This window comes from Anarhichas minor, unplaced genomic scaffold, assembly GCF_050575085.1.
Source record: "Anarhichas minor isolate MPS153535 unplaced genomic scaffold, ASM5057508v1 ptg000033l, whole genome shotgun sequence".
Classification (NCBI taxonomy): Eukaryota; Metazoa; Chordata; class Actinopteri; order Perciformes; family Anarhichadidae; genus Anarhichas; species Anarhichas minor.
This window is the reverse complement of record NW_027466479.1, coordinates 12,469,163-12,495,520: the sequence shown is the minus strand read 5'-3', so window position 1 is coordinate 12,495,520 and position 26,358 is coordinate 12,469,163. Positions and strand designations below refer to the sequence as shown.

The 26,358-nt window shown below is 43.9% G+C and overlaps 1 protein-coding gene across 2 annotated transcripts in view; it reads left to right on the top strand.

The window, feature by feature from the left end:
- The first annotated feature begins 416 nt into the window (after positions 1-416).
- atxn1a (ataxin 1a) overlaps positions 417-26,358 on the top strand; it is a 78,274-nt gene continuing 52,332 nt past the window's right edge. For both annotated transcript variants that reach the window (XR_012957611.1, XM_076105511.1), the window contains exons 1-2: positions 417-547; positions 20,520-20,707. The gene's annotated coding sequence lies outside the window, so the exon portion shown is untranslated. The remainder of the gene's footprint in view (positions 548-20,519; positions 20,708-26,358) is intronic.

Sequence of the window (26,358 nt, the reverse complement as noted above, 5' to 3'; positions counted from 1 at the left end):
TTTAACACAGGAGGAGACGCTCTGCTACTATTTCTACTCACTTTTTTTGTGAATGAGGGTTTGTTAAGAAAGCTCTATAATATCATGCTGGATATTTAGAATAAAATTCCCAAAAAATAAAAACCACTCACACACACCTCGTGAATTTGCTACAACGAATGCAGCAGCCATATGCTATCAAAAATATCCAAACACACTTGAACTAAAAATGGCATACGCAGGCCTACTGTGCACTCTCACGCACTAGTAGCTACTGACAGTGAATGCGTAATTCAGTCTCTGCTCCGAGCCTTGTCATGTTTTTGCATGAGTAGGTTACAAACTGCTCCATTTTTTTGAACTTCTCTCTCTCTCTTTCTCTCTCTCTCTCTCTCTCTCTCTCTCTCTCCCTCTCTCGCTCTCTTTGGTGGGGGCAGAGAGCTCATAGCTGGGCGCTGCAAACATCATCAGGAGGGGAGAGACGCTTCCCACCGTCAGCGCCGGAGCAGAGCAGGGGAGCCCTGGCAACAAGGAGAGACACAAACTCAGCAGCCCGTTTCACCCTACAGTAAGTCGCACAAAACTGTTCATTCAGTACTCGTTTCAGGCGACCTGTCACCACGCCACTTTTCTCTCTTTTTTTTTTGGAAGCTGTGAAGAGAAAATGGCTGGAAGAACTGGGCAGGGTGGCGCTGACGCTCCGGTTTACTCCAAAGCCTCGGGAAAATGTTTACTTCGCCCTCTGACCTATTTTTTTTAAGTGACCAAACGGCGCGGGTGCGTGCGGGGTTTGGGTGTATGCACTTGTCATTCCGGAACGTGAAGGCAAAGTAGTGTTTAAGTGGGGCGAAAGAGAGCGGGGGTTTGGCTCGATTCTGCCCGAGCGCGGAGCGCGTCCGCCGGGGCGAGCTGGTGTCGGGCAGCCGCTGTACTTTCAGTAACTGCGCCACTCGACCTCGGCTCAAACATTTGCTCTTTCCAGACTATTTCTTAGCGCTTAACATTGACATACACCGCTAAACACCGCTGCTTTAAGCCGCAACTGTCTTCTTTTGAACTATTTTCCTACTGACACGGACTGTCAAAGGCAAGCATTGCGTATTTTATCTACGTTTCACCATCGCGGAAGTGTTTTTCTCTTCGCGAAAAGAGGCGAACAACAACTAACCACAGTCCACATTAGTCCAGTGTTTGCGAGAATGTGGTTGCATTTATTTAGCATGTTTATTAAATAGTGTTGCGTATGTAATATGGTGGCTACTACGGAGTGTTTTACATTGTCAGCTGGTTGTAAAGGACATAGGGTTTGTGATTGCTGGACTGCGCGTGATGTCATTCATCCTAGCTTGGAGCATTATATAACGGGACTGTAGGGAAGCCTGTGATAGCAGGCTATTTTTACTCTGTTTACACCTCGGAGTTGCACTCAGGGTAGGCTATGCTTCCCAACTGGTTGCCTATGCTTTCACTCACAGTATGAATTTAATATGGCAGCCGAATGAGACCAAGCACATGGGCGAATGAACTGATACTAATGAAAAGCCGCATTCACACTTTTAAGCCTTCCCCATTATCTGATGATGTCTGTGTAATTATTTTCTATTTAAACAAAATAAGTCGCCAAGTTTGACTTTATTGTGTCTTTTATTTTATTATTCTCATGTTTGAAGCATTCCCTATTATGCAATGCAAATGATTGAGATTGCATGACCAATTTGCATATTGAATTGCCAATTGCAAAAATAAAAAAAAACGTACATATTCCTAAAACCTATTGAGTTGCCTTTCCCGTAGCAATAAATTAACCAGTCACCCTATGGTGCTCTACTATGCAAATATCTCATCAAATGCTATACTCACAGTTATATATATTTTAACATATAGAAATTATAAACTATATTCAATATATTAAGATTTCGGTATAACAAACAATTCACATGCAAAGTTTGTATATAATACCAACATATTTCAGTTAAAATTAATATTTCAACCAAAATTTATAAATTCATTGCCAGCTGCTTGATCTTTATAATAACAAGGATGTTGTTTGTAAAAAACAACAAACAAACAAATTATTTTTTAAAGTAATGGATCTCAAAACTTTTCACAGATCCTTTTGGGGTCCTGATCCCCACGTTACGAATCACTGCATCAGACTGCTACTGTAAAAAGTTTGTAGGTTGCTTGAACATCCATATACTAACACTTGCCTGTATGCACTGTACACCCCAAACATATGTCCTCTTGCCAAAATATTGCTTTAAAAAAGACCCGTGTGCAGCATCTGCATTGATCAGTAGTAATTATATTGGTTTATTAAGCCCGCGTTTTTTAGTTTTGAGACTTTGGCTCATCCGCTTCTTTGGGTTTTAGAGGCAGCAGCTTTTAGAAGGGACGGAGGTAGTAACCAAGCGGTTAGATGGAAATGAATAGCTGAGCATCAATGCTGTAACAGGAGGCCTTGATGTCTGATGGTAGTGAGGAGATGGATGATAAAGTGAAGGGGACCCAGCGTTAATCCCTGTGGAATACCATGATGAGGTGGTCTTTGAGATCTTGGTTAATGAGATTTAAACATAATGAGGTTTTAATACTTTTGCTTCAAGTTCCAAAAAGTTTATACTATCTGTATCTGCAAAATGGTCACACTCTACCTCATTTGTTTTACCTGCAATGTATTTTCAATACCTTCCACGTCTAGTAACTTACACATGATTATACTTATTTAATTGAGAACTGCTTATTAATCAACTAAATGTGTACAGAATTGGTCATGCCAATAGGACAAAATTGTTTTAGGATGACTAATGAGACACCATTGGTGTTGGCTTGATTTCCGAATTTGGAGCTCCGGTGCAGTGTACGAGCTTAAACCGGTGAGATTTAATGCAAGCTGGCTGAACTGGCATTTGTCATTATGACACCTTCTGGCAAATTAAAAAGTAACTAGATCAGCAACCTGAGCCAACGGAGTCACAACGCTAAATCACACCTGCACTGCACAAGTAATAAGCAAAATAACAACGTGATTAACATAAATTTGTTTATAAACGAACAGAACCACCTGTCTCTGAGAGGCCGTGTGCAATTTATCCCACTGCCTAGCCCAAGTTAGCAACACGAAGGAGATACAACTTCAGTAGTGATGGTTCGGGGGAAAGATTCACATGGCGGCGCACGTTGTGTTTGTTTACTAGAAAGTTCATGTGTTTTTTGGGGTGACGGGAAAAGAGTTTCCGCCATTGGTTGCAAGCCTGGTGGCCCGGTGGTGTGCGTAACGTTAGCAAGAGTGCATTTGAGAGATAGAGAGGAAACAAGTGTTTGTGTGATGGTGAGTATGAAGGTAGCATTTACGTTACAACTGTGAATGGAGCAGTGCAGCATGTTTACAATTTAGGCTATTTATCTCCTCCAGACCCATGCCAAGTTCCTGTGTCTTGCTTACACCATGTTAAAAGCAGTGTTTAGGCAGAGAGGAGTGGGGATGGTGTGTGGGCCATAGTCGGCTGCACTGTGAATTTGAAAAGGGCAGTTCAGTTTTGGTGCTGTGACAGTTATTGCCTTGCAGATGTGGGCGGAGCTGAGTGGAAACGGTGCATTTCAGGATATTAGAAAGGAAATTCAGGGATGGGATGGAACAAAAGTTCAACTTCAACACCAGGTCTTTTAGGATTTGAACTGACAACTATAGATATAGATAGACATGCTTTCATTGTACAAGGTAGGTAAACAGAGGGTAGTAGGTCAGTAAGAGAAGCAAGTGCAACATTTTTCAGAAACCAAACTATGGTGCCCTATGTGCGGTCATGCCACTGTGAATCAGATGTGCTGTTCCACCTACACCACACACACACACACACACACACACACACACACACACACACACACACACACACACACACACACACGCACACGAATGCACTTTACCACTGCCACCATAGCCTTTGATTCCAGCCGCCACTCACTTTCAAATGGTAATGAGAGGCAATTAGAAGCCAATGTGTCCTAATCACAAGCCATTTAACTGAGCTTGGCTCATTAGTCCGAGCCGTAGGTGCACACGGACCCACACACTCGAAGACGCATGCAACCACACGTCTGCTAGATTATGCTCCAGTCTTTTCTATGTATCTGGAATTCGGGAAAAGAGGAAAGTTGTGTGTTAATGTGTGTGTGTGTGTGGTTGGGAGAGACTCCAGGTAACGATTGGGTGGAGATTTCACTGCTGAATTGATAAGTGACATAAATGTCTCTGTGCGCCATCCTGCTAATGAGTGAATGATGGGTAGGCCGGGCCAATAGATCAACCAATGGCTGCGACAGGCGTTTATGTTGGTCTGTAGATAAATTAGGTAGAATACCGGAACTCTCAACATGTGCAGGAACAAACCCTGCTCCGCTCTGAAGTGTGCAAAGGCTTTAAGTGGTGTCGGGGCAGTCCGATCATACAGATTAGTAGGTAAATCGTGCTCCATCACATGATATCCTGTTGAGTACAACACCACTTCATTAAGAAGCTGTCAGCTCTTATGTGCCACTACAGGCCTGACTAAACTCTCATGTGCAAATGTGCTGCCGTGAGCCAAAACAAACATAGACACTCTTTTATAATAAAGCAATCGTGCATAGAAACATATTCAGTTGTTACAACCCTGTCTTAAAACATAACACTGAAAGGAGACAAAGACAAGCACACAGACAAATTGCACACAAATGATCGGTCTAAAGAAAATGTGTTCCAGCATATTGTTTAGATATTGTTCTCCTGTTTCCTTCCACCCTTCTCTCCTTCACATTGCTGGTCCATGCATTTTCACACACAAAAACTTTATGTTTGATGCGAGATAGTGAAAATGATGTCGACCCTTATTTGTGCTGCATTCGCACAAGACTGGATCCCTGATTGTCTCCTTTTACTCAAGCTGCTACATGAGCATGGAAAACAACAGGAATGTAGGTAGTATGGGACATAAGTGGTGCAAAAAAAAGACTGTGTGAGAGAAATGATTTTGAAATAGTAAAGAGGGTTTGGTGTGTGTGGGGGTGGGGGGGCAGATGAAGAGATTGAGCGGTCTGGTTGAACCATGCCGTGCGCTTAGACCTTTACAGTTTTCCCTTTCATCCTCCCCTATTCATGAGCGCACCGAGTACACATGCATGCACACAAGAGAAAGGACACCCTCACACACACACACACACACACAGAATACTGCTTTTAAAGGGGATCAATGAGAGTTTTTGTGTGAAAGAACATTCCACCGCGGGTGATCGTGCGTCCCCCTTTTTAGTGCTTAGTGCACGATCTTGTTTCTTAGACCGCTGCCTGCACAGGACAGCGATAGCAGCTCAGTTGAGATGCCACAGTATAGGCACTTGAATCCGCAATTCATCTGAGGGGAAACATGTCATCGGTAAGGGTGAAACCACGACAAATGTAAGGGTCAATGAGACCACATTTTTATGGTCTCGTGATTCATTAAACTTCACTAATGCACTTTGTTGAAGGCACATTGCTCATTTTTTCAATGTATAATTCAATAAAACCATTCATTATAACATTCAAAGGGGATCGCTTACATTACTTGCGGATATAGACTGTGTGTATGTGTGTGTGTGAATATTGGAGCGAATGTATAAATGTGCAGTCTTAGTGACCGTGTGTTGGCTTTGGCTCTGTAATGGTGCGGCTGACATGATATACAGTTATCTATATGCCAGGAAGGTTGCTGTAAAAGGCTAAACTGGACAAACAACTGTTGTCTTTGAGGAGTGCATATTGGTCGTAAGTTTTGTACGATAACCAATTATAGTAATTGTCAAAATCCCTGTTGATTTTATTCACTATATATTCACTTCAACGTGCGTAACATCAGTTGTTGTCCACTTGGGAGTCATGTTTCCATCTCTGGAGCCGATAAACACCAGAGTCATTCATCCTGAGAATGAATGCCGATTGTGACCTTCCCCACTGAAGACCAAAGCCAGATGCTGGTGGGTGTCGGTGGGTTTTCTGTCCAGTGGAAAAAAAGGCTTAAGCAGCTCATCCAATCGGTTTAAAAAACAAACAAACCTCAGAGCTTGTTCACACACCGTCTCTAGAAAAATCATTTCCGTGCCTGAGCGATAGATGAAATGTGATACCTGTAAGTCATCACGCAATAGTTAATTCAGAACGCTGCTCCTGTAATCTCTCTTCCCTTGTTTCATATTTGATTACATTCCAAGCTATGCGTGGCTGAGAGGAAAGGGCTTCAAGCATTGGCCTTTTGAGGGCCAAGTCAAATGAGGGAGAACCTAACAGATAACAGCTGTTTAATGGTATTATACAGCGCATAATAGAGCGATGGCTATGAGCTCCTTCAACTGTGGCTCACTCAATGACAAACACACTCTTTCACGCTTCCTCTCTTCTCCTCTGCTAGCCTAGTCTTCTCCGCCTCGTCCTTATCGGAGGCAGTGGAGGATTACAGCGGGAAGTTGACACTGACTGGCAGTCAGACAGCTCCTGCAGACTCTTCTTCTTCCCCATAGAGCTCCGGGGCCCGGGGACAAGGATAAGCTGACAACCTGGGACACAGCCAGATAGATAGTGATGAATGAGACAGATGAAAGAAGAATGCTAGGAATTGGGGATGTATACATATAGTGGAGCACAAATGTGAGGATTTCTAGTGCCCCGAACATTAGCATTACATTCACAGGTATTGTCTGCGAATGTAATGCTAAAGTGTACTGGTGCTTCTACTTCAAATGTTGGAACAGAAGCCCCCCCCCCCAGACCCTCAGCCTGTACGATGGGTGTGTGTGTGTGTGTGTGTGTGTGTGTGTGTGTGTGTGGGTGGGTATCAACAATGACTCAAGTGTGAGCCAGGAGGATATGCATTGAGAGAGAGGAATTCAATAACAGGAAAATAGCCAGTGATAGAAACAATCCCTTGAATACCGAAACCCACCCTTCGCCGATGTTGCTCTTGGCACAAGCTTTGCTTTCCATTACTACCGTTGACTTCTTAGGATGCTGATGTTTGAGACGCAGCACATGGCTGCACAGGGAGGGTCAGCACGGTGCACGATGGCTCCTGATGTGGCATGTGAAGTCCCGAATTCCAGTCCAGTTGTTATCACGGTCGCCTCTCTTTCTGACAACGCTTCAGGTTTAGGATTTGGCCTCGAGTCGCCGTATGTTCAGGATCATCATGCATGGATTGGCACCGGAGGACAGGTTGAGACAAGCGCCTGTGCAACTAAACCACAAGGCAGTATTTAAAACGGTGTCTGTAAAGGCCAAAGCTATTTCCTCTCCGACAAAGCTGTGGTGTGGTTTCAGTAGAGCAAGTTGCTGGATGCGGACTGGATTGCTGGCTTTTTCTGTCTGTCTGGCTGGTAGTTGTGGCTTGGCCTGTTCATCTTTTCTACTGGCTGGATGGCCGTGGATCAGCCTCATCTGGCTGCCTGCCTGACTGACTGGCTATTATTTTCTTTCGCTATGTAGTAAGCTCATGACATTAGGACGGGAACATTTGCCCGTGACAGTCGGGGAGGTGTGCTAAAACACTGCTGACAGAGATACGAGCTAGTGGGCCGGGATGTTCCCTGCCTGCCCATGAGCCCATCATCAATTACAGCATTAAGGCCTCTTTAGAGAGAGAGTGTCTCTTTCACCATCCTCGACTAGAATCGTTTTATAATATTATACTTTCACATCGTTTCTCCAGTTGCCCGCTACGGCTGCTTGGTGAGCACGGAAGTGTCCCTTTGAATGGAACAGGATTGTGTACTTTGCTGGCTAAGGAGAGGCAACTTAATTGCAGCAATAAGTTACACAGACATGTTCCAAAGCACAGTGCAAGACAAATATGACAGTACATAACTAATGGCATTAATTTCTGTCTGGTGTTGTGCATGGTACTGCAGAGATAAAACAACAATAATTCAATATCATCATGCTCTTACACTTTTTAAAGTAAATTACAGGGCTTATTTTGAAGAAATGTCCCCATTAATGCACCTAATATTACTGTAATAGTTAATAAAATCATCTTCACTCTCTTACTTTGGGTCCAGTTACAACTCCTATTTGTTAGATTTGACTCATTGCTCAAGGATGGACCAAACTGCTCTAACTATATACTGTAGGTGTATTTGTGTTTGCATGCAACCACGATCGCGTGTTGCTGCGTGTCTGTGTGCATTCGGTTAGATATTTTCGTGTGTGTGTGTGTCTGCTGCAGCTCAGGCTTGTGTTTTTGCCAGAGAGAGAGAGAGTGAGTGTGTGTAGCAGGGGTCAGGTGATAAGCTACGACTCAGATAAATGAGGTTAATTTGAGGTTACACCGGCCAGGACACCGTCATCTACTATCAAATGCCACAGTGGGGGAGTTAACTTGGCTGCAAAATGACTCCCGTGTCATTCTTGGCCCTGGATGTGTACATTGTGCCGAGTAATGCAGAAGGAGCCACATTTGCGCACACTGATTTTCACAAACTCGTGACGTAAAAACCCTCGCGCTGATACTGCACAGCAGACGGACGAGAACAAGACACACTTATTCGTACACTACTTACACATTATACAGACATTCAAAGCAGATATTTGCAGCACAACACACACACACACACACATACATGGTGCAGCTGTGTGTACGCTTGTGTACACACACCCACTGCTGGGGCTTACCCAGGGAAAATACCTGTGGTAGGAGAAGAAAGTTGACCAAATGGGAAATTACTAGGCATCCTCATCAGACCAAAAATAACTCTTATTATACATGCCATAACCTAAATGGCTCTTACGGGAACTTTCAAACTTCCCAGATGTCAGATTGTAGTAAGACATAGTTATAGGATCAGGTTATTTGAGATCATCATCCTCTTCATAGAACAAATAAGTATCTTTTAAACCCACATCTCACCTCAGGGGTATAGCTGGAGGTCTAATTTGTTAACCCATGCAGAAAGGAAAGGTATGACTAGTAATTTCAAAAACACGTTTTGCCATAAATACGTATACTGTGTGCAGTATTTCTGCTGTTTGATGGTTTGATCGTCTGCTAGAGTAAAAAACAAAGCTACCGTCGATGTGAATGTTTCTCCCTAGAATGTAGATCCCTTTAATAATATCTAAATATTTCTTCTTCATCTTGAGGTTTTAATTCAAATTTGAGCCTCTAAATTGAAGGTTGAATGTTTTTATAATAGTGATTAAGGGCCTTACAGATAACTTGACCGTATTTAACGTTTATTGTCTGTTGTTAATTTTCGGTCTTTGCCCTCTTCCTTTTACATTCATTTTTATTTTTCATCTGCGTCTGATGGCGTGGCCCCATAAAAGTCACAGCAGTGCAACTCAGATAAAAGAAAAGAAAAGTGAGTTTTGCCACATTTACTACATTGTTTGATCGGTAACGTGTTCTGAAAGTGTACAATACTTCCAACAGCACTTTAAAACATCCTGCACTGAGGCAGATTTAGAATGGGCTCCTATTAGGCCTGCCTGTCAGATGTGTAGTGTTAACCACAAACTTAAAAAAAAAAAAACCTCCCCGCCTGCTATCAAACCTTTCACCACCAATTAGCATCAAATCCAAACAGCAGACAATCTTTCTGGGAGAAAAGATGCTTTTCTCCGCCTTCTTCTTTTCACCCCAGTGCTTTGGTCTTTTGAGGCGAGCGAGTGCCCAGTCAGCTCGGTTTAATGCTACACAACGTGCCATTAGCTCAGATAGCGACTTGCCCCCACGCTACCTCTCGCGCGGCTGCCTGAGATGGATAGCTGAGTGCTTTTGCAACCTGACAGGACACGCTACCTAACTGTAGACTGCTGCTGAAAGGGTGGTGTGGGGTAACCCTTTTAGGAGGCACTTCATGGATAGCATCTACACTTAAAGCAGGATGACTGGTGTGGGAGAGAGAACATGTGTGTGTGTGTGTGTGCATGTGGGGACATTATGAGTAAAGGGCATGCACAATTCATGTTGTTTCGGGACGTCACACTTGAACAAAATACATCTGTCAAAACTGCCAAAGCTAATTTATCACACGCTGACTTACTGTACATGGCTTTCAGAATATTTTTGGAATCTTACTTTAGTGAACTAATGAACAAACCGAGGACCCCTAACAGCTGATTGTACGGTAACTGTATCTGCTGACTCCTCTCTTAATTGAGCGTGTTTGAAAGTGACTGTCCGACTGTAAACGTGGTGTTTTCTGCCAGAGACCCAGCAATAGTAACGGTCGGTGGACTAGATCAGACACAAGTTCCGAATTCACAATTATAAACGAGTGTTTTCATGCGCATGGTTCTCAAAATGCATACAGTATACCTTTCAACGACTTCAATTTATCTTCGCGCGATAAAACTTTGCTAAAGCCTGCCTCTGTTCTTGGACGTTACAAAATGCACAAACTCTTTGTAGAAGAGGGCAGGCCAGGTTTTCACACACACACACACACACACACACACACACACACACACACACACACTGCTGGATTTGAGGTTTGGGCGGACTGACCTGAACTCCATGACTTTTTTTTCCAAGAACTAGATTGACCCTAAACCATGTGAGGGCCACCTTCTGCTAATACCCATTAACAGTGAACCGCTTATCATTCTGTGTCCAGAGAAGAGCCATGTTGTAAATGACAATGGCACTCTTAGAGCTAAAGCCTGATTATTTCCCCACTATGTTAACTCCTCTTTTGTGTGCGTGACGCATGTTTTCCTGTGTGAATATAGCACTTTACACAGCGGGACATACATTAGTAGCTGTGCAAGATAAACTGTTTGTAAAACCTTCCAGCTGATGGAGGTTGCCGTCGTGCGTGAACACAAGGCAGGTGTTTGTTTTGGAGGTTGTCTGTACATTTGAGTTTTGAGGAGGTTTGCTCAATAAGGTTGCAAAGTACGAGCCACTTGTCTTGCAGCTTGATTATTAGTGCCGACTCCGTGTGTTTGTATTCTGTTGCCTGGGTAATGGCCATATATGGATAGAGAGATCTATCCATCCACTACAGATGTCAGGGATACCAAAGAAAAAAGGCTTGCAAAATACTGCCACCGCAGCCTGTGTGCCAGGCTGCGCATTGTTTGCTATGCATGCTTTGCTTTTGATGTATATATTAAAAATGTGTGTTTTAGTGTGAATATGTCTCACTTCCTATCTGCTGACCACCAACAAGTCCAGGCTTTATCAACACGACCCACAGGTTATCTGTGTTTCATAAGAGCTTCTCCTGGAAGTGACCATTTTGCGGTGTGTTGCACCTAGAGCTGTCGCAATAACCGCAATATTGCAATTCCCCCACATCCACAAGTTGAAAGATTCACGTTGCAAAAGTGCCTCTTTCAATCCCCAAAAATCACAACATAGCAACTCAAGTCCCCCTCCTCCCCCCACAAACAAGCTGTGGTCTGATTCTCAGAAACCTTGCACAAGGCTGCTCAGAAGCTTCTGGATTTGCAGGTTTTTCTATTTGAACTTTTTGCAAAAAAGGTTTTTTTTCCTCCGTGTGTTTGCCAAGAGCAACACATGATTAGTGTGCACCAATAGTAATACTGCTCAGTCCTCTCTGGTCCGGCTTTGGAGAGGAGATTTAGAGGGGTTTATATTGTTGTTGTTTACTTGTAATCTTTTAAAACTGAGGCACAGTTTCATAATGCCTTGTAAAAGTAGTAAGCTTGTGTCCTGTGCTCATTTATACTCTTTCCCCCGTCTGTAAGCCCCGAGAGACGAAAAGAAAAAAGTTTTGGCCAGATGTGGAGCTGCCGTTTATCTTAGAGAATTACCTTTTTGCATCAGTGTCACTTTTCCATCTCCAGTACAACTCATTTCTGTTGCTTTAAACTCAACAGCATATGTAAAAGACATTAAACTGTGAGCCAGGGAGACAAATAAAACATAAATCACGACTACATTTATGATATCTGATATGGTACATTGGATGGATTTTTGGCAAATGCCATTTTTAGTGCAATGCAGTACATTCTAGGCACCTCTTCATTGAAGTCCATGTAACTGAACATAATAGAAGTAATGTCAGCCAGACCAAACCGCTGTGAGTCATGGCCGATTCTCAACATTAGAGTGTGACTCAGAGCGAGCAGGACCTGGCTACAATATGTCTGTTGCCTCAGAGATTTGATCTACTTGACCGGATAATATGTTTGCAGTTCAGAGTACATCTGAATTCTGTGAGAGCTATTTCTGGAGCCTACAAAGTTTGCAGATGTTGTTTTCTGTGGAAAGGTTCATAGGTCACAAACTAAATGTCCAGATGATCCGTCAACAGTGGAGATAAAAAAAAAAAAAAAGAGCTTAAAAAATGCCTGACTATGCTTTTTCCAAATAATATCTCAGTGAGCAGCATTTAGCAATTGTGCGTCAAGACCGCTCATTTGACTTTAATGAGGCCTTTCAATTCCCCCGGGGTATGTTTTTAATCCTCTAAATTGATCCTTTTAATATGCACTCGGCTTTGTGTAAGCTACTTTTGAAATATACAATACCACCCAGTTAAACCAGATTCTAACCAGCTAACCACTTCAAATTAAAAAGCTGACATATCGCACGCAATTCAAAAAGATTTGACGGATCCTTTTCACATATTAAGTGCAACATGAAGGTTTCTTTGAGCCGTTTGAGGACCCCCCCCCCCCCCCCCCCCCCCCCCACACTTAGTCCCCGATGAGGAATATAAAGTCTTGTTTTCTGGGGTGTTACAGACTGCTGTTATGAAATAATAATCTCGACCGTACTGTTAAGTGCAAAACACCAGGAAAACATGAACTCGGTGGGAAGGTGAACGGAAGGGAGGGGCTGATATTTTAGAAATGTTGTCATCTCTTGTGGCCGGCACCAATAACTGGTCCTTTCCTCTCCCGTGCTGCTTCATTGGGGGAAATCACTCAATTATTGATCCAATGCTATGTGGTGTGTGTGTGCGTGTGTGTGTGTGTGTGTGTGGTGGGCTGAAAGGAACTGCAGTAATTTCACATGGAACGATGCCTGCCCCACTTTCAGTCTTTTAATCATGTATAGACACTCGGGGCACTCCTGTGTGTGTGTGCACGCTCATGTGTGCGCACTGTATCCGTATTAATCCGTGAGTGTGAGAGAGGCTTTTTCGTACAGTATGTGTCAGAAGAGATTGCACTTGGAAGTCCCCGAGCCGAGACCAGCTGTGTGTTTGTGCGCGTTTCTACTGCCTACGACACAATCGGTCACCACGGCGCCACTGTCCTCATTTAAACTTTTGCAACATGGCTTAGTCGGCAGTGGTTCATTGGATTTAACTTTGTTTGCCTGTTGAGCTTTTTAATCCAAAGACTGAAAGAAATACAAGAGCTGAAATATGATATTTCTAATATGAATTGTGTGAATGTTAAAGATATGGAAACAATCTCGTGATTTCTTACTCTTCATCTAGAATTACTCTAAATAACCTTCTCATTTAGATTCAGAAACGTATTCAACTGGCTAACTACAATCTCTATGTGACATTGTGTGTGTCTGTTTTGTGCGAGCGCACGTTTGATTTGTTGGACCCTCGCAGTTTGTAGCCCCGTGATGCCCATCCCTGTGACTAACACCCGTCTTAACAAGCTGCCACAAGCAAACTGGGCTATTGTAGTGGAAAAAGCAAACAATATAATATTTAGCTGGCCAGCAAGCTTCAGCATGCCTCTTCTCCTTGTGCCGTGCAGTATGTGGTGTATTTTGTGATTATATAGATAGGTAGAAAAGTACATTACATATTTTAAGAGTGACACCGTGTCTCACCAGGTATTTAGTCCCGACACCCTTGAGCTCTTGGGTTCCTTCACTACAGCAGTGCTGAAAGAGGAGTGAAGGATGTGGAGCAGCACAAAATGTTCAAACATGATGTGTGGTTTGGCTCAGGGGGCGACATCGCTCTTACTATTTCTTCTCTCGTGTCACATATAAACCAGGCATTTGTCGATTTGCTTCCTTGTTGACACTAATTAGGGGTAAAAAGAAAAAAGAAAGCAAAACACTGCTGAACTTTCATCCACCCGATTTCAACTAAAACTGTTATCTTTCCACTACAATCTGCCCGGGGGTGTTTTGCGTTCTCTTATCTCTTTTGTGTGTAACTGCGGAGGGAGGAGAGGTCACGCTAGACGTGTCTGAGCCGGGGGCCCCTGGAGCCCGGACAGCAGCGCTGTACATCAACAGCCTGAGAAGTATCGACCGCGTCGCTCACTATGGAATGCTAACAGCCGGGGCTGGGTGTGGCCACGCTGTGACAGCGGCTCTGACCCTTTGACCTCGGCTACATAACCCGCTGTGAGTCTTTTGTCGGGAGTGACGGAGAACAGCGGTTCGTGATGGGACGCGCGGCCGACGTGACACGACTGTGACGTAACCCGGAGTCACAAGAGCCGACTGACCTGACTTGCCACATTACTCTCTATGTTATATTTAAACGAGCGTGTTGCATTCATGCTTTGTCTCAGGCCACCAAGGGCGTAGTATACTAACACACACACACACACACACACACACACACAGCTCTAGCATTCAAGGTTAAACAAAGATAGCCAGACTTTATTTGGGTTAAGGGCAGTGCAGCATGTTGGATGTGAGCCATGACCTGACACTAACACACACATAGTGTACACGCACACACACACAGTACACACACCTGTCAGTGTGGCGTCTGCTCAGTCCTCTTTCTTGTAGTCTCTCTGTCCCTTTGTCCTCTCTGTCCCTTTGTCCTCTCTGTCTTGGTCATCAGACCTTGTAACAGGATCTCGGGGGACAGCTGGTGGGACAGTGTGAGCACCTGCACTTTGTGTGTTTGTTTGTGAGTGTGCATCTTTATGTGTGTGGGGTTATGTACATCAGTGGGGTTGGGAGGAGGTAGCTGCAGAGTCCTGGCCAAGCGTCTGTGTTTCTGTGTGTGCGTGTGTGTGTGTGTGTGTGTGTGTGTGTGCACGCATGTGAGCACCTGTGCTGCCAGCGGGAACCTGCCACAGCCGTGGTGCTTGATGACGTATAGCTGGTGACTTCCTAAAGTCGTGCTGCGAACCCCATAATAACCATTATCTTCTTAAAGTCCACTCATCTTAGTGTCCAGAGAAGGATTGTCAAGTATTTGGTGCATTAGCGATAGATACAAATATGTTGACAAAAGCATGATTCATGTTGTTTTTTTTCATTTCCTTTTAAGGTTCTTCTTCTTCTTCCACCATTCAAAAACAACTTGAACTCTGACCGCAAACAAAGTAATTGCAAAAAGAGAAGAGATGCATTTTCCTCTTCAAAATTTGCCTTCAAAAAACAAAGCCTCTTTTTTTTTTTTGTGCTTAATTAATTGGTAATGGCAATTTTGAGATTAGCCCATCACCTCCGATGACGTGGTATCACTTTGGTTCTTTCACATTTCACAAGGCCACTGCAGAGTATTTCTTTCCCTCACCAGTGAACTATGAGTCGACTTATATAAGCAGTCGAGCCACCATGAAGAAACTGCTCTCTCGCCACAATTAAAAGCACGACTCGTCATTCAGAGCACTCTGACAGGATCTACATTTTGTCGGCGAGTGAGACTAAAAGTTTTGCGTGCAGGGGGTAAACGAGGTCTCATGAAACCTGCTCTGACAGCAGCCGCTTGTATCCCGCCGCTCTAATGTGGCGGTAGAGCAGCCGACATCCGGGCGGCCATTATACCCGCCGTCACTGTCAGATTCCTGCTGGAGAGCATAACAACTGTTTACTACGTATAGTTCAATGTTTTCCAGCGTGTGCTTGTGTGTGTACAGTATGCGAGTGAGACGGGGAGAAAGAGACTTGAGAAATGACCAAAAGCGGTAATTACTATGCGTGGGCGGGATATGTCTTTTGAATGTTTGGAATAATGTAAATCGAAGAACGCAATTTGTGTGCACGCGGTCTGCGCATGTGTGCCACTTTGAAGATGTGATTGTGTGTGTGTGTGTGTGCGTGTGTGTGTGTGTGTGTGAGAGAGTGTGTGTTCCCTGCAGGCCCCCCTCACAGCATATTCCCCTTATCCTGATTCTCCGATTTTAGGGGGGGGGGATCAAAGCCGGGCTCCCCGCTACTCCTGCGTCTCCCGGCCCTCTGCGCGAACACTGCTCGACCGAGGAATGCTGAGTAATTCCCTCAGGTGACAGCTCTGATGTTCGGCGTTTGGTGCACTCTGTCAACAGTCTCACTCACACATGTTAACTCCTCACGCACGTGTGTGGGTGTGTGTGTGTGTGTGTGTTCAGAGGTAAATACTGTACATACATGCAGCCACGCAAAGGAGAAATGGAGGACTTCCTTCACTCACTCAGTTTTTTTTTTTTTTCCTTACTTTTATCTCTTTCACACACTTTTCTTCAGCAGCAGTGGGGCTTTCAGGTTGTGATGTGTTGCCCTGGAGAATATTAGAGAGGAGGGCGAGGAAAGGAAAGAAGGAGAGTAGAAGTACATACAACAAAAGGGGAGAGAGAAGGAAAGGAAAGGAGGAAAGAATATGAGATCTAAGGAGAGAAAGGAGGACTGGCTTTCTCTCGATACTGCAGCATTTGTTATCGAGTTGACTTCGTAAATTGCTCTGTGACAGTAACATGATCACATCGTGGCATTAGACAGCTGTTGTTATTCCATAAAAAGTTGAATGACATCAGGAGATGCTTAATTAAAGTCCCCACCTGTGGAGGCCCAACAGAGTGGAGTCAGAGAGGAAGCAAGTACTTGTCACACAAACCTCTGCAGTATTTATTCTCATCATTGTGTGCATGCCGACAAAATAGGTGCGTCAGCTGTGTTAGAGTGTCTATTTTAGCTGCGCTGCTATGTACGCTATCTAGGCTGTGTATGTAAGCATCACCCAGTACACAATAAGCACATTCAGGCAGCTTTTTAAAGAGGAGGCTGAACTTTGACCTGCAGTGATGGAGCTGAGGTGCTTAATTTCTCTCTCTGTGTCTCATCGTATGTGTTTTCGGTCTTCTTTTCTCTCTCTCTCTCTCTCTCTCTCTCTCTCTCTCTCTCTCTCTCTCTCTCTCTCTCTCTCTCTCTCTCTCTCTCTCTCTCTCAAATTTGCTTTATTGGCATGAAAGTTTAAAAACAGTATTGCCAAAGCATCAAAAAATTAAACATACAATAACATCAATCTCACTCACTCACTCACTGCTTTTCACCATTTCAGTTTATTGAGTCCATTTCTGGCTGATATGTGCACATTGTAATCTAACGTATTATGGTTACGTATTCATGGAAAGTCCCATAAATGAATCAGCGTTCGATACACACTGCGTAGGTATCTGGAAGAGGTGCTGAAAATTGCTCGTCCATGACTTTCGTGTGCGTCGTATGTAGCTGAAGGCTGGTGCAGACAGAGTTGTGTTCAACTAACCGGTTTGTTGCTGGTCTCGTTGTACGCAGCCAGTGAACCCAGAGCCTGCAGTGCAACCCAAGAACTTTGCAATGCTGCACTTTCCTCAGTCTTTGGAAGCCAAGACTTATGACGCATTTTAAACCAGAAAAACAAACAAACAGCTTGTTTGTTGTAGTGTATCTTTTGCAGATTAGCCAAGTAAAAGTCAGTTTCAGTGGAATTCCCTCCTGAGGACAGTTGCCTTCTGGTGCATTTGGTCCATTCCTTTCACTCATGGGTTTTCATCTACTTACAAAGATACAAATAAAAAACAGTGTGACTAAAAGGAAGGACATGTTTATAGAGACAAACAAGCCCACAAGGAAGCAAAAAAAACTAATAATTTGTGAAAACAGAAGCTGATGTGACATGAAATGTGACAGCGAGGCATATGCAAAGCTGCAACACAAAGGACCGTAGTGAAAAACATTGCATAATGAGCTCTAAATACCGAGAGAGTCGAGTTTCTTGTGTTCCTCTCTGTCTAGTAGCGGTGTGGATTAGCCAGACAAGCTAGGTCAGGGTGTAATCCTGCAAGAGATATTGCTCTGTTCCCCATTACACACACACACACACACGCACACACATGCACACACACGCACACATGCACAGACGCCTCACCTATGGCTCTGTGGACAGCTGTGCTTGCTGTGTCTGAGTGCGTGTGTAATGTGTGTGTGTGTGTGTGAGTGGGTGCGCGCATGTGTGTCCAACCCTGCCTGTGACAATGGGATAGCAGGCAGGGAACCAATAGAAAAGCAGACTGAAAGGGGCAGGGCATGGTTTGATAAGTGTACATGGAGATGTACATATACACACACACACACACACACACACACAGCCACTCATACACACACACACAGGCTGCCACTATTATTGAGTGCATTGTGAGACATTTCAACCCTGAAATCAAAAGATAGATATTCATTAATGGCACAAGGCAGTTTAGTAGAGGATTTTAATTAGTACATCAGTTACTCACTGCGTGTTGAGTTGAATTCTAGACCGTGCCTCGACCGGCGAACGAAGAATCCGAAAACGGAGTAAATTCTTGATGAATTGAAATAAATGGAGGCCAGGTTTATCAACAGCAAAACTGCATCAGAAATCTCTTTGCAAACTCTCACACAACTCGTCCAGTATAATCCGTGTTCATCCAGTCTAATGCTCACTTCTTCCCAAAATCATGCATTTTTGCCTAAATATTACTATTTAAAAAAACTTCCAGCATGAGATGGAATTCAATTTAGCCCGCGGTGAGTACTTAATATACAAACTGTGGGTGAAATATTCCTTTAACACATTCACTGAAATATATTGTTCAGAGAGGAAATGAGAAGTAATGAGTTTATTGCTGGTTGTATGTATTTCCATTCCGGTAACAGTCAGGGAGTGCGAAGCAGAGAGTGTGCCGGTCTTGTGTTTATCAGCCGGCTGTGACAGACGACACTCTCTCAAAGACACACATCTTCCTACACGTAGACTCTTCCACAACAGTCTGTCAGACAATTAATATCTCTGCTAAAGCTGCATTTTGGACATGTGTGTGTGTGTGTGTGTGTGTGTGTGTGTGTGTGTGTGTGTGTGTGTTGGTGTTGTTGCTCTTGTTGCTCGTGCAAGTGTTTCTATTTTGGGTTTGTAAGTGTGTGTACGTGACTCTTAATCCTGTGTGTGACTATCTAAATGTGTATGGAAGGTGGAATACAGGTTTCACATGCTTGCATGCCCGTGTGCGTGTGTTTATCAAATTTGTCTCAACTTCGTACAAACAATAAAAAACGTGTGTTTTGAGTATCGGCGTCTGTCCCCCCCCATGGGGCCTCGTCATCACATGATCGACCGACCTGATTTTGTGTCACAAAGGCGATGCCTTGTTTCAGGGTTCAACTTAACATGGGACATGTCTGTGTCGCTATGGTAACAGCCTCCAGGGTTACTGTAAATTACATTATTACAGACATTACAGGATTGCATTGAGTCAGTGTGTATTTAGTCGCATATTTTGACTGTTTATCTGTGCTTTAAAGGGATAAACACAAACCATTTGAAGCTAAAACAAAAGTTAGATCACATTTTAACAACAACTCATCAGGCTATGACCCCAAAAACAAATGGAAAAACAATATTTTGTTTCCAGAGAAATGCTGGTTTTATCACCAGCTTTCCATTTCATCATAATAGCGCTCAGTTAACTGGAGGCATTTGGTGAAAGTGAAACATTGTCGTGACCAGACAGCGAGCCAAGTCCGTGAAAGAGACCTAATTGCCTCCAAATAACTATGATTTGATTGTCTTTAAAAGAAAAAAAAAAGGATGCATGCCTAGAACCAGTGTCTCATGTGGATAAACAAAGCGTGGTTGCCATGCTGATGGGGCATCAGTGTATAAATAGCATGGGTGTTTGTTCTGAATACTCCAGAGAGAGAGAGAGAGAGAGACAGTGATAGCCAGTGTACAGAACCACAAGCACAGGCCTTTACACATGCTGCTTTGTGATCTCATCAAGGAACAGCTACTACTAGCATGGACATTATTTTTGAACACTAATCTCTTGTCCATTTTTCTGCTCTGGAACACTCTTGTCAAGTAAGACTGCGATGGCAATCAATATGCATCAAAGGTCAACAGGTTGCCTCTATTTACACACATCTGTCATACACATTGAAGAGGAGTGTGTTACGCAAATACCACACACATTCATGTAGCTTTAATGTTTCTGATGTATTTTATAGGATATTTTATGTTTTTTCTTTTTCCTTTTCATGAAAATTGGGTCTTAAAGATTATTAAAGTGTCTTGCTGACTTTTCACAACTAGAAACAATAAATTCTGGATGCGAGTGGTTAAGCGGGCGAGTCGAAGGTAGTACGTCACGTCAAAGTCACAGAGAGTTAACTTTTCTCCGTAAGCTGCTGTTCTGCACAACTGCCATTAAAACTGAAAGCAAATCATTTTGTGAAAAATAACACGTGGCTGAAGGTTAAGCTGATGATTATAATTGCATAGCAGGGGATTTGCTTATTATGCAGTGATAATTGAGCTAGCACAAGCAATAATCACAGCAGGAAACATAAGAGAATAGAGCAAGGAACACTTTAAAAAAACGCTCTCCCCGTCTCTCCCTGTAGGGAATGGTGACAACACCTGCAGACAGACAGACAGACAGTGGACCCGACGGCGCAGGCACCCGCAACGCTTCCCTCCCATTGGTGGAGAGATCCAGACTTCGCACCAGGAACTGCAGCTCCTGTCGCTTGTCAGCTCTCAGCTGAGCAGCAGGCTCCGCCTACTCCGCCCCAAGTAGCTCTGCTCTCAGGTAGGATATAAAGTCTTATCCGTTGTAATGTGTTTGGTTTCGTTGGAACAAACTACGGAGCGCTTGCACGCTCGGTTAGGTTTTTGTTTCGGCTTGTGTGAAAGCTGTGGATCAAACTCTGCTTTCACATCACAAACAAACTGCACCAAAGAGGAGCAAAACCAATGAGTTCTATGTCAGCAGGTATGTATTTTTAGCTTGAATTCAAAAGCTAAACTACTATTAAATCCATCTATTAATCCGCATATCCACATGATTGCTGGGAAATTTACCCAAATGTTGTTTGTTGATTGATCGTATTTCAGCAGTTAAGAAGCCGGTGAAACGCAGTGACCACAGAGTAATAATTCAATCATAACATTACACTACAAGCGTCTGTTTCTAACTGTTCCTCATTATTCATTACATACGCGCTCCAGTTACAGACGCAGCAAAGTGTTGCATGACCTGCTGTCACTCACTCGATTCGATTTTCCATGTGTCGCTAATGACGCAGGATGACTCACCAAAACTGTCCAAAGAATAGTTACTTGTCGAGTCTATATATCTTCATGCTTTCACCTCATGGCTCCTTAGTATGAAGACAGTGTGAACTCAAATAACCAGAACTGAAAGGCAACGATGTGTCTTTGAAGATGTCCAAATGAGCCACACTACAGCAGCTGACTTAACCGACTCTAGTTTTTCTTCTTCTGACAATAATAACAATAATGTTTCGTTATTACATTACTGAAACTGGATGACCCACTGATTTTTTTATTTTTATTAAGAGGAGCAAGTTTCTGTTCTGTGGTCTAAAGATAATAAACTTGTCTGGGCCTGTCTGAGCTTCCTGCCCCCCCTTCTCCTCTCTTCTTCCATTCATGTGATTTGTCTTTTGATTGTATTCTTTGCTTTCTTGACCCTCAACTCTCCTCTCTCCCTTTATCTTAGTCTCTATCCATTCTCTATCTGAGCTGTCTCCCTCTGTCCTCTTTTCTGCATCCTCCCCTCTATCTATTGAAGCTCCTCCGTCAGTCCTTTATCTCCGTCTCGCCAGCCGTGTGTTGAGGCTCCATTCTCTCCTATGAGGGAGAGTAGAATGAACAGCGAGGAAGCCAATCCCTGTCCTCTTGTATCCTCCCCTCTCGTGTCCCCTCCTCTCCTCTGTCCTAAGACTCTGCTGTGTCCTCTGCCTCCTGCTGCTCACTGTTCCTCATGTCTCAGATGGAGTGTTACTTTTGATGGAAGTTGTATCTCAGGTGAGGGAAAGAGATTACACATAAGCAAAACCAAAGTACAGACTGAATATATGTTCCTATTTTAATTAAACTACAGATGTTCAGAAGAGTAATTAGTTTTCAAAAAAAAAATCACCAAACCCAAAGAGAAGTGTCTTCTGAGTCTCATCCCAGTAGCTGTTGACGAAACAGTTTTGTGTTTATTACCCTTCAGCTATATGCGGTTATACTTGACTCCCCGACAGCATCATTAGATTCTGCTATGAGGTACTTCAGTGAGCTTGGGGACTTATCCTACAACTATACAAATATGTTTTGAAGTACGGACTAATTAGATTATTAAATTAACTTTGTACCAATTCAGAGAGGAGTAGCGAGGAGGGGCGTAGAATTAGGAACTTCTTCGAGAAAGTACAAAGGAAAGGTACGATTTAGATGAAACAAATGCAAGAACAGTAGATAATTATATGAAAAGCCGGAATATCAAGTAGTCCCATAAGTACATTTTTTTATGTCCTGTTTCTTTCTCACTCACAAACATTCAACCTCTCCCTCCCTGCCCTTCTTTCCCTCCCCGTCTCCTCCCTCCTCTCTCTCTCCTCCTTTCTTCAGCCATCACTCTTGCTGAATGGGAAATTACACATCAAGACTCCCTGGTTCTTTCTGCTTCCCCTCTCTTTTGTAAATTCACCGTTGACAGTCGCCTTTCTTTGAGCAGAAAGCCTCAGAAGTGAGCAGATGGAGTGCTGACAGTCTCCAAGCTCAAACAATGACGCTGGGCGGCAAGTCGTGGCGATCAACACATGTCAGAAAGTGGCTATTAACGGGGGAACCATATACATTCTGTCCGTCATCTATATAGGGGATGGATCCATTTTTGTCCAGCTGCCTGTCGAGGGTGTAGAGTTGGAATCCAATCGCCTAAGAATTGACAGTAGTATCAAAGGAGCTGTACAGGTGACAATGACGATACCACCGACGGCGTGGACGCAGAAGCGCAGCACCCACCCTCCAGAGCTCAGCTCAATTTGACTACTTATCTGGCGGAGGGTGGGTGATGAGTTGATGAGGATAGAATCTGCTTCATAGTATGGTGGTCCGGCAGCTGATACTTGCCAGATGGCAGCAGGATGAACAGGCTGTGGCTGGGGTGTGAATTGTCTTATAATATTCTGTAGGATCTTCGCAGGCACCTCTTGTTGAAGTTCAAGACAGCGTTTACTTGTAAAACTGGGGGATGGTTTACACGCTTACTAAGACGTTACTATTGTTTTACTACTTTGTTTTTATTGCCAGATTGAGTCAGATGACCTGTCGACTCTACTGTACACGATTAACAGAAATCAGGAACTGAATCAGCCTTATCTGTCTGCTGTTACTACACTGGAAGCGTCACGTTGATCTGCTCATTAGGTTTCTCACAGTACTGGTCGACTGCAACTTTAAATTCAGATAATCCCCTTGGCTGTGATATTTTAGACGCCAGGACAAAAAAAGTAAACTTGTTTATGTCTTGCAGGGGAAATCTGACAGCTTTGTATGGATTCAATCAATTTGCAGAGATTGATTTTCATTTTTTCATTTGGGACTGAAACTACTCCCACCCACTGTCTTCGTTAGACTCGATGCAGCCTGCAGCAACAGCTCACAGTAATCTCAAAGATGTCAAATTACCAATTAACCCAGCAATGCTCTCTATAATAAAGCTTCACAGGAGCCTTCAGACGTCCAACAATGCCAAGGAGTATCAGTCCTTGAACAAATGCTCGATATAAAGGTAAACTGAGTTGTTCCTGTTGTTTGACGTCAGACTCTCTCTCTCTCTCTCTCTCTCGCTCTCTCTGTGTGTCTGTGTGCATGGATTTCCCCGTTTTCTTGTAAAAGCTGCTCTCTGCTTTATTTGATCTGGGCCTCTGCTCTCATAGTAGGATTGAATTGGGTTTGGAGAGCAAGGGACACACACACACACATACACACACCTGAGACTGTCAACTTGCCACGGCAGCTGCCCCAGAACAAAGGAGGGAGAGAGATAGAAGGAGGGGGGGGGGGGGAGAAGAGGTGCAGCGGCAAAGTAAGGTACATGAAGATGGGGAAGGTGGTAGGATAAAAAGAAGAGAGAAGAGGGGCAACTTGCATCTTTTAATGAATGTATTCTCTTCTAATGTGGTACTGGCCACAGAGAAGGAGAAGCCACTAATGAAACCAGGACACAGTTTTTCATTGATTCATCCCATTTTCTCGGTATCTCCCCCCCCCCCCCCCCCCCCCCCCGTCTTGTGTCTGCCTCATTGTCTTCTGTGCTCTGTCACCGGCCCCCTGCAGAGTCCCTCACTCTCGCCGTCTTTACTTGTCATGCCGCCCCTCTCCACAAACGCGCTCTCCGACACGCACACACTGTGGCTGTCTCTGCACACTAATCAATTAGTTAATTACCTTGCCCAGTGTCGCCGAGTTCATCGTAAGAGAGAGGAGAGGAGGCAGAGAAATGGAGAGCGGTGGAATGAATAAAAAGATGATGGAAATGAAAGAGTGGACCTGAGACTGCCTATTGTGCATGTACTGAAAACACTCTTAACAAGAGAGAAGAAAAGAGTGCAATGAAGTACTGCTCTTGAACAAAATCTATTTTAATGTTTCAACCAAGGCCATTCTGTTCAGTAAATCAATCGTTCTGAAAAGCAGCTGTCTTCTTCTTCCAGGGAAAGCCTGTGGGGATATCATGTGTTCGTCTGTCTGTCTGTCCGCAGCTAATCTGGAAAACCACCGGACCCATCAGCCCGGTTTCTGTGCTCATTTACCTCTCATGGTTGCGGTGATTCAAAATTTTCAAAATGTTCTGCAGCATGTTGAGCATCTCCAGATGAATTCCGTCCCCCGTGATGTCACGATCCACCAAAGTTAGGCGCGATACGAGATGAATAAAACCCCGTTTTTTTGTTATCTTTGCCATCTTACATGTTAGGGAGCCGGGAGGGACAATTGAGTGACATTCAACTCTTCTTTGTTCGGGAGGGGAACACAAGGAGACACACTTAGCAGAGATATGCACTCTACTGAGTGCATGTTTCTAGTTTGTGTTAGATTCATCTCACAAATGAACATTAAAATCACTCGTGATCCAAGTGACCCCCCCCCCCCCCCCCCCCCCGTGTGTGGCCCGGAACCCAAAACCTGAGAAACTGTAGCGTAAACCTTTAAGTAAGGCTGTAAAGCTCTGCAGCGCAGCGGCACAATGTGTCTTCTGTCTTTCTCCACCTCCTGACAAAGCTGTGATGTCATTGAATTTCAGAGGAATGAATCCTCCTTCTGTTCTGAGAACCGCACAATACAAATCTATTTAAGTATAGTAAGTCTTTTACAGTCGACCTCTGCAGCAGCTCCTTTGTGTTCCATACAGCCGCGCCTGTTTACAAAGGAGGCACGTTAAAGTCAAGCCTAGTAATCATACAGGGCGTATATAATAAATCACCGTGTGTACTGTGCGTCCATCTGCGAGGGATTCTGTGCATGCCTGTCAGCATGTTTGTTGCGTTAATACAGCATATACCTTCTCCTGCGCATGTGTGTGTACTGTACAGTGCGTGGGCGTATGTATGTATGCATTTATGTCTTGATGTTAGAGACATGGATGCCTTGAGCTGTTTGTGCACCACTACATGCCGAAAGCAGATGTAAGGGAAATGTGAAATCTCATGTGGAGCTGTGGGGTATCGACAGGAATTCGGCCAGCGGCGTGGAAAAACGTGTTCCTGTAGGTCATTACTAATGAGCCATGCGTGTGCCGGAACATGCGTTTGTGTGTGGGGATGGACGATGGACGCTTGTGTCTGCATTTTTGTGGCGTGCACTGTATCTCAATGTATCGAAGCATTTTAAATTTGTATTTAAGAGCCAGATAAAGTGTGTGTTTTAGGAACTGAAGAAATGTGTGTGTGTGTGTGTGTGTGTGTGTGTGTGTGTAAATCTGCTCCGTGTGGGTGCCATTATTCACAAAAGCGAGCTTGTCTGCTTCCGGCGTGATTAATCCACTGTCCTCTTAACTCCGACCCACTTTTGTTGCTCTTTTCTTTGTTTGCTCTTGATTCCCTCCTGCTTTATAGCATTAAGCAATGAGTAATGATGACTGACATCATCTCTGGCTAGCCTAGCGCCGACTAATTGGCCGGAGCGATCTTATTGCATTAGCTGTTATTCCTTCAGGGTATTCCCTGTCCTCTGCCCCCGCTTTGAAAAGATATCCCTCATTGTTTTCACGGAGCAACTTATTGCTTTTGTGTGGCATTAGGTTTTGGTTATATTATATTCACGGTAGGAATTCACCGGTTGGTTGTAAGCAGGTGGAGAAATTTGCACTTTTGATCGATGGTTTGTGCTTTTTAACTTGAAAAGCGACTAATGGTACAAGCTCTGATTGCTCTTCGAGCCTCT